Source organism: Aythya ferina (genome assembly GCF_964211825.1).
Source record: "Aythya ferina genome assembly, contig: HAP1_SCAFFOLD_148, whole genome shotgun sequence".
In the NCBI taxonomy this organism is placed as follows: domain Eukaryota; kingdom Metazoa; phylum Chordata; class Aves; order Anseriformes; family Anatidae; genus Aythya; species Aythya ferina.
Window position 1 is genome coordinate 176881 of NW_028181378.1, and position 17248 is coordinate 194128.

Genomic DNA, 17248 nt, shown 5'->3' on the forward strand with positions numbered 1-17248 from the left:
CCCAAAGAACTTCAAAACAACCCCAAAATCAACCCAGATCCTAAAAAAGACGCAAATGCCATGATTTAAACCCAAAAAAGCCTTAAACCCACCTGATGTTCTCCAAAACCCACAATCCACACCTATTTAACATAATGACCAACAAGAACCCAACAAAACCCAACGGAGACCCCAAAACACGTCAAAAACACCCCAAAAAAACACAGGATCACCCCAAAAAACAGAAGAAAACCCCAAAAGCCATAGATCCACCCCCAAGACATCCTAAACCTACCTGATGTTCTCCTAATCCCAAAGCACACTCCCAACCACCATAAAACACATTAAGAACTCAATGAAATGCAACGGAAACCCCAAAACACTTCAAAAACACCCCAAAAAAGAACAGGATCACCCCAAAAACAGAAGAAAACCCGAAATACCATGAATCCACGCGAAAAGTCCCCCTAAAGCTACCTGAAGTTCTCCAAAACCCACAATTTACCCTTTTCCACCACGATGACAACAGAAAACCCAACAAATCCAAACGGAGACCACAAAACACGTAAGAAACACAACAAAAAAGAATAGGATCAACCCCCAAAACGAAAGAAAACTCCCAAAACCATAGATCCACGCCAAAACCACCCTAAACCTACATGATGTTCTCCAAAACCCACAATTTACAATTTTCCACCATGATGACAACGGAAAACCCAACAAAACTCAACAGAGACGTCAAAACACGTCAAAAACACCCCAAAAAAGAACTAGACGTGAAAAAAAAAAAAAAACAACAACCATGAATTTCCCCCCATAACCACCTTAAACTCACCTGATCTTCTCCAAATCCCACATTTCACTCCCATTCACCATGATAACCAACAAGAACCCAACAAAACCCAATGGAGACCCCAAAACACGTCAAAAACACCCCAAACAATAACAGGATCATTCCCCAAAACGAAAGAAAACCCAAAAAGCCATAAATCCACCCCAAAAGTACCCCTAAACCTACCTGATGTTCTCCAAAACCCACAATTTACACTTTTCCACCATGATGACCACGGAAAACAGAACAAAACCCAACAGAGACCCCAAAAAACGTCAAAAACACCCCAAACAAGAACGGCATCACACCCAAAACTGGAAGAAAATCCCCCAAAATCATAGATCCACCCCAAAACCACCCTAAACCTACCTGATGTTCTCCAAAACCCACAATTTCCCATTTTCCACCATGATGACAATGGAAAACAAACGAAACCCAACGGAAACCCCAAAACACGTCAAAAACACCCCAAAAAAGAACGGGATCACACCCAAAACTGGAAGAAAATGCTCTAAAAGCACGGATCCAATCCCAAAACCACCCTATACCTACCTGATGTTCTCCAAATCATAAAGTCCACTCCCAACCACCATAAAAGCCATTAGGAACTCAACGAAACGCAACGGAAACCCCAAAACAACTCAAAAAAAAAAAAAAAAAAACAAAAGCAAACCGGATCAGAAGAAAATAAAAGATTTAAGCCCAAAACCACCCGTAAACCTAACTGATATTCTCCTAAATGTACAATCCACTCCCAACCACCATAAAACCCATTAGGAACTCAACGAAACGCAACGGAAACCCCAAAACACGTCAAAAACATCCCAAAAAAGAAATGGATCAGAAGAAAACAAAACAAAAACTATGAATATCCCCCCAAAACCACCCTAAATTCACCTGATCATTTCCAAAACCCACAATCCATACCCATTTACCTTAACGACCAACAAGAACCCAAAGAAACCCAACAGAGACCCCAAAACATGTCAAAACCACCCCCCATAAAAACAGGATCAACCCCAAAAATGAAAGAAAAGCCCAAAAGCCATAGATCCACCCCAATAGTCCCCCTAAACCTACCTGATGTTCTCCAAAACACACAATTTACACTCTTCCAACATGATGACCAACAAGAACACAACTAAAACCCAAATGAGACCCCAAAACACGTCAAAAACACCCCAAAAAAGAACGGGACCACCCCCAAAACTGGAAGAAAATCCCCCAAAATCATAGATCCACCCCAAAACCACCCTAAACCTACCTGATGTTCTCCAAAACCCACAATTTACCCTTTTCCAACATGATGACCACGGAAAACCCAACGAAACCCAACGGAGATCCCAAAACACGTCAAAAACAACGCAAAAAGGAACAGGATGACCCCCCAAAATTGGAAGAAAACCCCAAGAGCCATTGATCCACCACAATAGTCCCCCTAAACCTACCTGATGTTCTCCAAAACCCACAATTTACCCTTCTTCACCACGATGACCAACGAGAACCCAACGGAACCCAATGGAGACCCCAAAACGCGTCAAAAACACCCCACAAAAGAACAGGATCACCCCAAAAACAGAAGAAAACCCCAAATACCATAGATCCAGCCCAAAACCACCCTAAACCTACCTAATGTTCTCCAAATCCCAAAAGTCCAACCCCAAACACCATAAAACCAATTAGGAACTCAATGAAAAGCAACGGAAACCCCAAAACACGTCAAAAACACCCCAAAAAAGAACTGGATCAGAAGAAAAAAAAAAAAACAAAACCTATGAATTTCCCCCCAAAACCACCCTAAACTCACCTGATCTTTTCCAAAACCAACAATCCACTCCCATTTACCTTAACGACCAACGAGAACCCAATGAAACCCAATGGAGACCCCAAAACAAGTCAAAAACACGCCAAAAAAGAACGGGATCACCCCCAAAACTGGAAGAAAATCCCCAAAAAGCACAGATCCAATCCCAAAACTACCCTAAACCTACCTGATGTTCTCCAAAACCCACAATTTACACTCTTCCAAAATGATGACCACGGAAAACCCAACGAAACCCAACGGAGACCACAAAACATGTCAAAATCACCCCAAACAAGAACGGGATCACCTCCAAAACTGGAAGAAAATCCCCCAAAATCATAGATCCACGCCAGAACCACCCTCAACCTACCTGATGTTCTCCAAAACCCACAATTTACCCTTTTCCAACACGATGACCACAGAAAACCCAAGAAAACCCTATAAAGACCCCAAAGAACTTCAAAACAACACCAATATCAACCCTGATCCTTAAAAAAAACACAAATTCTATGATTTTAACCAAAAAAAAGCCTTAAACCCACCTGATGTTCTCCAAAACCCACAATCCACTCCTATTTAACATAATGACAAAGAAGAACCCAACAAAAACCCAACGGAGACCCATGAACACGTCCAAAACACCACAAAAAAGAACAGGATCACCCCAAAAAACAGAAGAAAATCCCAAAAGCCATAGATCCACCCCCAAGCCATCCTAAACCTACCTGATGTTCTCCTAATCCCAAAGCACACTCCCAAACCACCAAAAAACACATTAGGAAGTCAACGAAACGCAACGGAAACCCCAAAACACTTCTAAAACACCCCAATAAAGAAGAGGACCACCCCAAAAACAAAAGAAAACCTTAAATACCATGAATCCACGCGAAAAGTCCCCCTAAACCTACCTGAAGTTCTCCAAAACCCGCAATTTACACTTTTCTACCATGATGACTACGGAAAACCCAACAAATCCAAACGGAGACCACAAAACACGTCAAAATCACCCCAAACAAGAACGGGATAACCCCCAAAACTGGAAGAAAATCCCCCAAAACCATAGATCCACCCCAAAAACACCATAAACCTACCTGATGTTCTCCAGAACCCACAATTTACCCTTTTCCACCATGATGACTACGGAAAACCTAACGAAACCCAATGGAGAATCACAGAATCACAGAATCACAGAATTTCTAGGTTGGAAGAGACCTCAAGATCATCGAGTCCAACCTCTGACCTAACGCTAGCAGTCCCCACTAAACCATATCCCTAAGCTCTACATCTAAACGTCTTTTAACGACTTCCAGGGATGGTGACTCCACCACTTCCCTGGGCAGCCTGTTCCAATGCCTCACAACCCTTTCAGTGAAGAAGTTCTTCCTAATATCTAACCTAAAACTCCCCTGGCTCAACTTAAGCCCATTCCCCCTCGTCCTGTCACCAGGCACGTGGGAGAACAGACCAACCCCCACCTCGCTACAGCCTCCTTTGAGGTACCTATAAAGAGCGATAAGGTCGCCCCTGAGCCTCCTCTTCTCCAGGCTGAACAAGCCCAGCTCCCTCAGCCGCTCCTCGTAGGACTTGTTCTCCAGGCCCCTCACCAGCTTCGTCGCCCTTCTCTGCACCCGCTCAAGCACCTCGATGTCCTTCTTGTAGCGAGGGGCCCAAAACTGAACACAGTACTCGAGGTGCGGCCTCACCAGAGCTGAGTACAGGGGGACAATCACCTCCCTAGCCCTGCTGGTCACACTGTTCCTCATACAAGCCAGGATGCCGTTGGCCTTCTTGGCCACCTGAGCACACTGCTGGCTCATATTTGGAGACCCAAAAACACGTCAAAAAGACCCCAAAAAATAACGGCATCGCCCCCAAAACTGGAAGAAAATCCCCAAAAACCATAGATCCAACGCAAAAAAACAACCCTAAACCGACATGATGTTCACCAAAACCCACAATTTACACTTTTCCACCATGATGACTACGGAAAACACAACGAAACCCAACGGAGACCCCAAAACACATCAAAAACACCCGAAACAAGAACGGGATCACCCCCAAAACTGGAAGAAAATCCCCCAAAAACACAGATCCACCCCAAAACAACCCTAAAGCTACCTGATGTTCTCCAAAACCCACAATTTACCCTTTTCCACCATACTGACCACGGAAAACCCAACAAAAACCAACGGAGACCACAAAACAAGTCAAAAACACCCCATAAAAAAACTAGACGTGAAAAAAAAAAAAAAAACAAACAAACAAACAAAAACGATGAATTTCCCCCCAAAACCACCCTAAACTCACCTGATCTTCTCCAAATCCCACATTTCACTCCCATTCACCATGATGACAACAAGAACCCAACAAAAACCAACAGAGACCACAAAAAACGTCAAAAACACCCCAAACAAAAACAGGATCACACCCAAAACTGGAAGAAAATCCCCCAAAACAATAGATCCACAGCAAAACCAGCCTAAACCTACCTGATGTTCTCCAAAACCCACAATTTACCCTTTTCCAACACGATGACCACGGAAAACCCAACAAAACCCAATAAAGACCCCAAAGAACTTCAAAACAACCCCAAAATCAACCCAGATCCTAAAAAAGACGCAAATGCCATGATTTAAACCCAAAAAAGCCTTAAACCCACCTGATGTTCTCCAAAACCCACAATCCACACCTATTTAACATAATGACCAACAAGAACCCAACAAAACCCAACGGAGACCCCAAAACACGTCAAAAACACCCCAAAAAAACACAGGATCACCCCAAAAAAACAGAAGAAAACCCCAAAAGCCATAGATCCACCCCCAAGACATCCTAAACCTACCTGATGTTCTCCTAATCCCAAAGCACACTCCCAACCACCATAAAACACATTAAGAACTCAATGAAATGCAACGGAAACCCCAAAACACTTCAAAAACACCCCAAAAAAGAACAGGATCACCCCAAAAACAGAAGAAAACCCGAAATACCATGAATCCACGCGAAAAGTCCCCCTAAAGCTACCTGAAGTTCTCCAAAACCCACAATTTACCCTTTTCCACCACGATGACAACAGAAAACCCAACAAATCCAAACGGAGACCACAAAACACGTAAGAAACACAACAAAAAAGAATAGGATCAACCCCCAAAACGAAAGAAAACTCCCAAAACCATAGATCCACGCCAAAACCACCCTAAACCTACATGATGTTCTCCAAAACCCACAATTTACAATTTTCCACCATGATGACAACGGAAAACCCAACAAAACTCAACAGAGACGTCAAAACACGTCAAAAACACCCCAAAAAAGAACTAGACGTGGAAAAAAAAAAAAAAAAAAAAAAACAACAACCATGAATTTCCCCCCATAACCACCTTAAACTCACCTGATCTTCTCCAAATCCCACATTTCACTCCCATTCACCATGATAACCAACAAGAACCCAACAAAACCCAATGGAGACCCCAAAACACGTCAAAAACACCCCAAACAATAACAGGATCATTCCCCAAAACGAAAGAAAACCCAAAAAGCCATAAATCCACCCCAAAAGTACCCCTAAACCTACCTGATGTTCTCCAAAACCCACAATTTACACTTTTCCACCATGATGACCACGGAAAACAGAACAAAACCCAACAGAGACCCCAAAAAACGTCAAAAACACCCCAAACAAGAACGGCATCACACCCAAAACTGGAAGAAAATCCCCCAAAATCATAGATCCACCCCAAAACCACCCTAAACCTACCTGATGTTCTCCAAAACCCACAATTTCCCATTTTCCACCATGATGACAATGGAAAACAAACGAAACCCAACGGAAACCCCAAAACACGTCAAAAACACCCCAAAAAAGAACGGGATCACACCCAAAACTGGAAGAAAATGCTCTAAAAGCACGGATCCAATCCCAAAACCACCCTATACCTACCTGATGTTCTCCAAATCATAAAGTCCACTCCCAACCACCATAAAAGCCATTAGGAACTCAACGAAACGCAACGGAAACCCCAAAACAACTCAAAAAAAAAAAAAAAAAAAACAAAAGCAAACCGGATCAGAAGAAAATAAAAGATTTAAGCCCAAAACCACCCGTAAACCTAACTGATATTCTCCTAAATGTACAATCCACTCCCAACCACCATAAAACCCATTAGGAACTCAACGAAACGCAACGGAAACCCCAAAACACGTCAAAAACATCCCAAAAAAGAAATGGATCAGAAGAAAACAAAACAAAAACTATGAATATCCCCCCAAAACCACCCTAAATTCACCTGATCATTTCCAAAACCCACAATCCATACCCATTTACCTTAACGACCAACAAGAACCCAAAGAAACCCAACAGAGACCCCAAAACATGTCAAAACCACCCCCCATAAAAACAGGATCAACCCCAAAAATGAAAGAAAAGCCCAAAAGCCATAGATCCACCCCAATAGTCCCCCTAAACCTACCTGATGTTCTCCAAAACACACAATTTACACTCTTCCAACATGATGACCAACAAGAACACAACTAAAACCAAAATGAGACCCCAAAACACGTCAAAAACACCCCAAAAAAGAACGGGACCACCCCCAAAACTGGAAGAAAATCCCCCAAAATCATAGATCCACCCCAAAACCACCCTAAACCTACCTGATGTTCTCCAAAACCCACAATTTACCCTTTTCCAACATGATGACCACGGAAAACCCAACGAAACCCAACGGAGATCCCAAAACACGTCAAAAACAACGCAAAAAGGAACAGGATGACCCCCCAAAATTGGAAGAAAACCCCAAGAGCCATTGATCCACCACAATAGTCCCCCTAAACCTACCTGATGTTCTCCAAAACCCACAATTTACCCTTCTTCACCACGATGACCAACGAGAACCCAACGGAACCCAATGGAGACCCCAAAACGCGTCAAAAACACCCCACAAAAGAACAGGATCACCCCAAAAACAGAAGAAAACCCCAAATACCATAGATCCAGCCCAAAACCACCCTAAACCTACCTAATGTTCTCCAAATCCCAAAAGTCCAACCCCAAACACCATAAAACCAATTAGGAACTCAATGAAAAGCAACGGAAACCCCAAAACACGTCAAAAACACCCCAAAAAAGAACTGGATCAGAAGAAAAAAAAAAAACAAAACCTATGAATTTCCCCCCAAAACCACCCTAAACTCACCTGATCTTTTCCAAAACCAACAATCCACTCCCATTTACCTTAACGACCAACGAGAACCCAATGAAACCCAATGGAGACCCCAAAACAAGTCAAAAACACGCCAAAAAAGAACGGGATCACCCCCAAAACTGGAAGAAAATCCCCAAAAAGCACAGATCCAATCCCAAAACTACCCTAAACCTACCTGATGTTCTCCAAAACCCACAATTTACACTCTTCCAAAATGATGACCACGGAAAACCCAACGAAACCCAACGGAGACCACAAAACATGTCAAAATCACCCCAAACAAGAACGGGATCACCTCCAAAACTGGAAGAAAATCCCCCAAAATCATAGATCCACGCCAGAACCACCCTCAACCTACCTGATGTTCTCCAAAACCCACAATTTACCCTTTTCCAACACGATGACCACAGAAAACCCAAGAAAACCCTATAAAGACCCCAAAGAACTTCAAAACAACACCAATATCAACCCTGATCCTTAAAAAAAACACAAATTCTATGATTTTAACCAAAAAAAAGCCTTAAACCCACCTGATGTTCTCCAAAACCCACAATCCACTCCTATTTAACATAATGACAAAGAAGAACCCAACAAAAACCCAACGGAGACCCATGAACACGTCCAAAACACCACAAAAAAGAACAGGATCACCCCAAAAAACAGAAGAAAATCCCAAAAGCCATAGATCCACCCCCAAGCCATCCTAAACCTACCTGATGTTCTCCTAATCCCAAAGCACACTCCCAAACCACCAAAAAACACATTAGGAAGTCAACGAAACGCAACGGAAACCCCAAAACACTTCTAAAACACCCCAATAAAGAAGAGGATCACCCCAAAAACAAAAGAAAACCTTAAATACCATGAATCCACGCGAAAAGTCCCCCTAAACCTACCTGAAGTTCTCCAAAACCCGCAATTTACACTTTTCTACCATGATGACTACGGAAAACCCAACAAATCCAAACGGAGACCACAAAACACGTCAAAATCACCCCAAACAAGAACGGGATAACCCCCAAAACTGGAAGAAAATCCCCCAAAACCATAGATCCACCCCAAAAACACCATAAACCTACCTGATGTTCTCCAGAACCCACAATTTACCCTTTTCCACCATGATGACTACGGAAAACCTAACGAAACCCAATGGAGAATCACAGAATCACAGAATCACAGAATTTCTAGGTTGGAAGAGACCTCAAGATCATCGAGTCCAACCTCTGACCTAACGCTAGCAGTCCCCACTAAACCATATCCCTAAGCTCTACATCTAAACGTCTTTTAACGACTTCCAGGGATGGTGACTCCACCACTTCCCTGGGCAGCCTGTTCCAATGCCTCACAACCCTTTCAGTGAAGAAGTTCTTCCTAATATCTAACCTAAAACTCCCCTGGCTCAACTTAAGCCCATTCCCCCTCGTCCTGTCACCAGGCACGTGGGAGAACAGACCAACCCCCACCTCGCTACAGCCTCCTTTGAGGTACCTATAAAGAGCGATAAGGTCGCCCCTGAGCCTCCTCTTCTCCAGGCTGAACAAGCCCAGCTCCCTCAGCCGCTCCTCGTAGGACTTGTTCTCCAGGCCCCTCACCAGCTTCGTCGCCCTTCTCTGCACCCGCTCAAGCACCTCGATGTCCTTCTTGTAGCGAGGGGCCCAAAACTGAACACAGTACTCGAGGTGCGGCCTCACCAGAGCTGAGTACAGGGGGACAATCACCTCCCTAGCCCTGCTGGTCACACTGTTCCTCATACAAGCCAGGATGCCGTTGGCCTTCTTGGCCACCTGAGCACACTGCTGGCTCATATTTGGAGACCCAAAAACACGTCAAAAAGACCCCAAAAAATAACGGCATCGCCCCCAAAACTGGAAGAAAATCCCCAAAAACCATAGATCCAACGCAAAAAACAACCCTAAACCGACATGATGTTCACCAAAACCCACAATTTACACTTTTCCACCATGATGACTACGGAAAACACAACAAAACCCAACGGAGACCCCAAAACACGTCAAAAACACCCGAAACAAGAACGGGATCACCCCCAAAACTGGAAGAAAATCCCCCAAAAACACAGATCCACCCCAAAACAACCCTAAAGCTACCTGATGTTCTCCAAAACCCACAATTTACCCTTTTCCACCATACTGACCACGGAAAACCCAACAAAAACCAACGGAGACCACAAAACTCGTCAAAAACACCCCATAAAAAAACTAGACGTGAAGAAAAAAAAAAAAAAAAACAAACAAACAAAACCGATGAATTTCCCCCCAAAACCACCCTAAACTCACCTGATCTTCTCCAAATCCCACATTTCACTCCCATTCACCATGATGACAACAAGAACCCAACAAAAACCAACAGAGACCACAAAAATCGTCAAAAACACCCCAAACAAAAACAGGATCACACCCAAAACAGGAAGAAAATCCCCCAAAACAATAGATCCACAGCAAAACCAGCCTAAACCTACCTGATGTTCTCCAAAACCCACAATTTACCCTTTTCCAACACGATGACCACGGAAAACCCAACAAAACCCAATAAAGACCCCAAAGAACTTCAAAACAACCCCAAAATCAACCCAGATCCTAAAAAAGACGCAAATGCCATGATTTAAACCCAAAAAAGCCTTAAACCCACCTGATGTTCTCCAAAACCCACAATCCACACCTATTTAACATAATGACCAACAAGAACCCAACAAAACCCAACGGAGACCCCAAAACACGTCAAAAACACCCCAAAAAAACACAGGATCACCCCAAAAAACAGAAGAAAACCCCAAAAGCCATAGATCCACCCCCAAGACATCCTAAACCTACCTGATGTTCTCCTAATCCCAAAGCACACTCCCAACCACCATAAAACACATTAAGAACTCAATGAAATGCAACGGAAACCCCAAAACACTTCAAAAACACCCCAAAAAAGAACAGGATCACCCCAAAAACAGAAGAAAACCCGAAATACCATGAATCCACGCGAAAAGTCCCCCTAAAGCTACCTGAAGTTCTCCAAAACCCACAATTTACCCTTTTCCACCACGATGACAACAGAAAACCCAACAAATCCAAACGGAGACCACAAAACACGTAAGAAACACAACAAAAAAGAATAGGATCAACCCCCAAAACGAAAGAAAACTCCCAAAACCATAGATCCACGCCAAAACCACCCTAAACCTACATGATGTTCTCCAAAACCCACAATTTACAATTTTCCACCATGATGACAACGGAAAACCCAACAAAACTCAACAGAGACGTCAAAACACGTCAAAAACACCCCAAAAAAGAACTAGACGTGAAAAAAAAAAAAAAAAAAAAACAACAACCATGAATTTCCCCCCATAACCACCTTAAACTCACCTGATCTTCTCCAAATCCCACATTTCACTCCCATTCACCATGATAACCAACAAGAACCCAACAAAACCTAATGGAGACCCCAAAACACGTCAAAAACACCCCAAAAATAACAGGATCATTCCCCAAAACGAAAGAAAACCCAAAAAGCCATAAATCCACCCCAAAAGTACCCCTAAACCTACCTGATGTTCTCCAAAACCCACAATTTACACTTTTCCACCATGATGACCACGGAAAACAGAACAAAACCCAACAGAGACCCCAAAAAACGTCAAAAACACCCCAAACAAGAACGGCATCACCCCCAAAACTGGAAGAAAATCCCCCAAAATCATAGATCCACCCCAAAACCAGCCTAAACCTACCTGATGTTCTCCAAAACCCACAATTTCCCATTTTCCACCATGATGACAATGGAAAACAAACGAAACCCAACGGAAACCCCAAAACACGTCAAAAACACCCCAAAAAAGAACGGGATCACACCCAAAACTGGAAGAAAATGCTCTAAAAGCACGGATCCAATCCCAAAACCACCCTATACCTACCTGATGTTCTCCAAATCATAAAGTCCACTCCCAACCACCATAAAAGCCATTAGGAACTCAACGAAACGCAACGGAAACCCCAAAACAACTCAAAAAAAAAAAAAAAAAAAACAAAAGCAAACCGGATCAGAAGAAAATAAAAGATTTAAGCCCAAAACCACCCGTAAACCTAACTGATATTCTCCTAAATGTACAATCCACTCCCAACCACCATAAAACCCATTAGGAACTCAACGAAACGCAACGGAAACCCCAAAACACGTCAAAAACATCCCAAAAAAGAAATGGATCAGAAGAAAACAAAACAAAAACTATGAATATCCCCCCAAAACCACCCTAAATTCACCTGATCATTTCCAAAACCCACAATCCATACCCATTTACCTTAACGACCAACAAGAACCCAAAGAAACCCAACAGAGACCCCAAAACATGTCAAAACCACCCCCCATAAAAACAGGATCAACCCCAAAAATGAAAGAAAAGCCCAAAAGCCATAGATCCACCCCAATAGTCCCCCTAAACCTACCTGATGTTCTCCAAAACACACAATTTACACTCTTCCAACATGATGACCAACAAGAACACAACTAAAACCCAAATGAGACCCCAAAACACGTCAAAAACACCCCAAAAAAGAACGGGACCACCCCCAAAACTGGAAGAAAATCCCCCAAAATCATAGATCCACCCCAAAACCACCCTAAACCTACCTGATGTTCTCCAAAACCCACAATTTACCCTTTTCCAACATGATGACCACGGAAAACCCAACGAAACCCAACGGAGATCCCAAAACACGTCAAAAACAACGCAAAAAGGAACAGGATGACCCCCCAAAATTGGAAGAAAACCCCAAGAGCCATTGATCCACCACAATAGTCCCCCTAAACCTACCTGATGTTCTCCAAAACCCACAATTTACCCTTCTTCACCACGATGACCAACGAGAACCCAACGGAACCCAATGGAGACCCCAAAACGCGTCAAAAACACCCCACAAAAGAACAGGATCACCCCAAAAACAGAAGAAAACCCCAAATACCATAGATCCAGCCCAAAACCACCCTAAACCTACCTAATGTTCTCCAAATCCCAAAAGTCCAACCCCAAACACCATAAAACCAATTAGGAACTCAATGAAAAGCAACGGAAACCCCAAAACACGTCAAAAACACCCCAAAAAAGAACTGGATCAGAAGAAAAAAAAAAAAACAAAACCTATGAATTTCCCCCCAAAACCACCCTAAACTCACCTGATCTTTTCCAAAACCAACAATCCACTCCCATTTACCTTAACGACCAACGAGAACCCAATGAAACCCAATGGAGACCCCAAAACAAGTCAAAAACACGCCAAAAAAGAACGGGATCACCCCCAAAACTGGAAGAAAATCCCCAAAAAGCACAGATCCAATCCCAAAACTACCCTAAACCTACCTGATGTTCTCCAAAACCCACAATTTACACTCTTCCAAAATGATGACCACGGAAAACCCAACGAAACCCAACGGAGACCACAAAACATGTCAAAATCACCCCAAACAAGAACGGGATCACCTCCAAAACTGGAAGAAAATCCCCCAAAATCATAGATCCACGCCAGAACCACCCTCAACCTACCTGATGTTCTCCAAAACCCACAATTTACCCTTTTCCAACACGATGACCACAGAAAACCCAAGAAAACCCTATAAAGACCCCAAAGAACTTCAAAACAACACCAATATCAACCCTGATCCTTAAAAAAAACACAAATTCTATGATTTTAACCAAAAAAAAGCCTTAAACCCACCTGATGTTCTCCAAAACCCACAATCCACTCCTATTTAACATAATGACAAAGAAGAACCCAACAAAAACCCAACGGAGACCCATGAACACGTCCAAAACACCACAAAAAAGAACAGGATCACCCCAAAAAACAGAAGAAAATCCCAAAAGCCATAGATCCACCCCCAAGCCATCCTAAACCTACCTGATGTTCTCCTAATCCCAAAGCACACTCCCAAACCACCAAAAAACACATTAGGAAGTCAACGAAACGCAACGGAAACCCCAAAACACTTCTAAAACACCCCAATAAAGAAGAGGACCACCCCAAAAACAAAAGAAAACCTTAAATACCATGAATCCACGCGAAAAGTCCCCCTAAACCTACCTGAAGTTCTCCAAAACCCGCAATTTACACTTTTCTACCATGATGACTACGGAAAACCCAACAAATCCAAACGGAGACCACAAAACACGTCAAAATCACCCCAAACAAGAACGGGATAACCCCCAAAACTGGAAGAAAATCCCCCAAAACCATAGATCCACCCCAAAAACACCATAAACCTACCTGATGTTCTCCAGAACCCACAATTTACCCTTTTCCACCATGATGACTACGGAAAACCTAACGAAACCCAATGGAGAATCACAGAATCACAGAATCACAGAATTTCTAGGTTGGAAGAGACCTCAAGATCATCGAGTCCAACCTCTGACCTAACGCTAGCAGTCCCCACTAAACCATATCCCTAAGCTCTACATCTAAACGTCTTTTAACGACTTCCAGGGATGGTGACTCCACCACTTCCCTGGGCAGCCTGTTCCAATGCCTCACAACCCTTTCAGTGAAGAAGTTCTTCCTAATATCTAACCTAAAACTCCCCTGGCTCAACTTAAGCCCATTCCCCCTCGTCCTGTCACCAGGCACGTGGGAGAACAGACCAACCCCCACCTCGCTACAGCCTCCTTTGAGGTACCTATAAAGAGCGATAAGGTCGCCCCTGAGCCTCCTCTTCTCCAGGCTGAACAAGCCCAGCTCCCTCAGCCGCTCCTCGTAGGACTTGTTCTCCAGGCCCCTCACCAGCTTCGTCGCCCTTCTCTGCACCCGCTCAAGCACCTCGATGTCCTTCTTGTAGCGAGGGGCCCAAAACTGAACACAGTACTCGAGGTGCGGCCTCACCAGAGCTGAGTACAGGGGGACAATCACCTCCCTAGCCCTGCTGGTCACACTGTTCCTCATACAAGCCAGGATGCCGTTGGCCTTCTTGGCCACCTGAGCACACTGCTGGCTCATATTTGGAGACCCAAAAACACGTCAAAAAGACCCCAAAAAATAACGGCATCGCCCCCAAAACTGGAAGAAAATCCCCAAAAACCATAGATCCAATGCAAAAAAACAACCCTAAACCGACATGATGTTCACCAAAACCCACAATTTACACTTTTCCACCATGATGACTACGGAAAACACAACGAAACCCAACGGAGACCCCAAAACACATCAAAAACACCCGAAACAAGAACGGGATCACCCCCAAAACTGGAAGAAAATCCCCCAAAAACACAGATCCACCCCAAAACAACCCTAAAGCTACCTGATGTTCTCCAAAACCCACAATTTACCCTTTTCCACCATACTGACCACGGAAAACCCAACAAAAACCAACGGAGACCACAAAACAAGTCAAAAACACCCCATAAAAAAACTAGACGTGAAGAAAAAAAAAAAAAACAAACAAACAAAAACGATGAATTTCCCCCCAAAACCACCCTAAACTCACCTGATCTTCTCCAAATCCCACATTTCACTCCCATTCACCATGATGACAACAAGAACCCAACAAAAACCAACAGAGACCACAAAAAACGTCAAAAACACCCCAAACAAAAACAGGATCACACCCAAAACTGGAAGAAAATCCCCCAAAACAATAGATCCACAGCAAAACCAGCCTAAACCTACCTGATGTTCTCCAAAACCCACAATTTACCCTTTTCCAACACGATGACCACGGAAAACCCAACAAAACCCAATAAAGACCCCAAAGAACTTCAAAACAACCCCAAAATCAACCCAGATCCTAAAAAAGACGCAAATGCCATGATTTAAACCCAAAAAAGCCTTAAACCCACCTGATGTTCTCCAAAACCCACAATCCACACCTATTTAACATAATGACCAACAAGAACCCAACAAAACCCAACGGAGACCCCAAAACACGTCAAAAACACCCCAAAAAAACACAGGATCACCCCAAAAAACAGAAGAAAACCCCAAAAGCCATAGATCCACCCCCAAGACATCCTAAACCTACCTGATGTTCTCCTAATCCCAAAGCACACTCCCAACCACCATAAAACACATTAAGAACTCAATGAAATGCAACGGAAACCCCAAAACACTTCAAAAACACCCCAAAAAAGAACAGGATCACCCCAAAAACAGAAGAAAACCCGAAATACCATGAATCCACGCGAAAAGTCCCCCTAAAGCTACCTGAAGTTCTCCAAAACCCACAATTTACCCTTTTCCACCACGATGACAACAGAAAACCCAACAAATCCAAACGGAGACCACAAAACACGTAAGAAACACAACAAAAAAGAATAGGATCAACCCCCAAAACGAAAGAAAACTCCCAAAACCATAGATCCACGCCAAAACCACCCTAAACCTACATGATGTTCTCCAAAACCCACAATTTACAATTTTCCACCATGATGACAACGGAAAACCCAACAAAACTCAACAGAGACGTCAAAACACGTCAAAAACACCCCAAAAAAGAACTAGACGTGAAAAAAAAAAAAAAAAAAAACAACAACCATGAATTTCCCCCCATAACCACCTTAAACTCACCTGATCTTCTCCAAATCCCACATTTCACTCCCATTCACCATGATAACCAACAAGAACCCAACAAAACCCAATGGAGACCCCAAAACACGTCAAAAACACCCCAAACAATAACAGGATCATTCCCCAAAACGAAAGAAAACCCAAAAAGCCATAAATCCACCCCAAAAGTACCCCTAAACCTACCTGATGTTCTCCAAAACCCACAATTTACACTTTTCCACCGTGATGACCACGGAAAACAGAACAAAACCCAACAGAGACCCCAAAAAACGTCAAAAACACCCCAAACAAGAACGGCATCACACCCAAAACTGGAAGAAAATCCCCCAAAATCATAGATCCACCCCAAAACCAGCCTAAACCTACCTGATGTTCTCCAAAACCCACAATTTCCCATTTTCCACCATGATGACAATGGAAAACAAACGAAACCCAACGGAAACCCCAAAACACGTCAAAAACACCCCAAAAAAGAACGGGATCACACCCAAAACTGGAAGAAAATGCTCTAAAAGCACGGATCCAATCCCAAAACCACCCTATACCTACCTGATGTTCTCCAAATCATAAAGTCCACTCCCAACCACCATAAAAGCCATTAGGAACTCAACGAAACGCAACGGAAACCCCAAAACAACTCAAAAAAAAAAAAAAAAAAAAAAACAAAAGCAAACCGGATCAGAAGAAAATAAAAGATTTAAGCCCAAAACCACCCGTAAACCTAACTGATGTTCTCCTAAATGTACAATCCACTCCCAACCACCATAAAACCCATTAGGAACTCAACGAAACGCAACGGAAACCCCAAAACACGTCAAAAACACCCCAAAAAAGAAATGGATCAGAAGAAAACAAAACAAAAACTATGAAT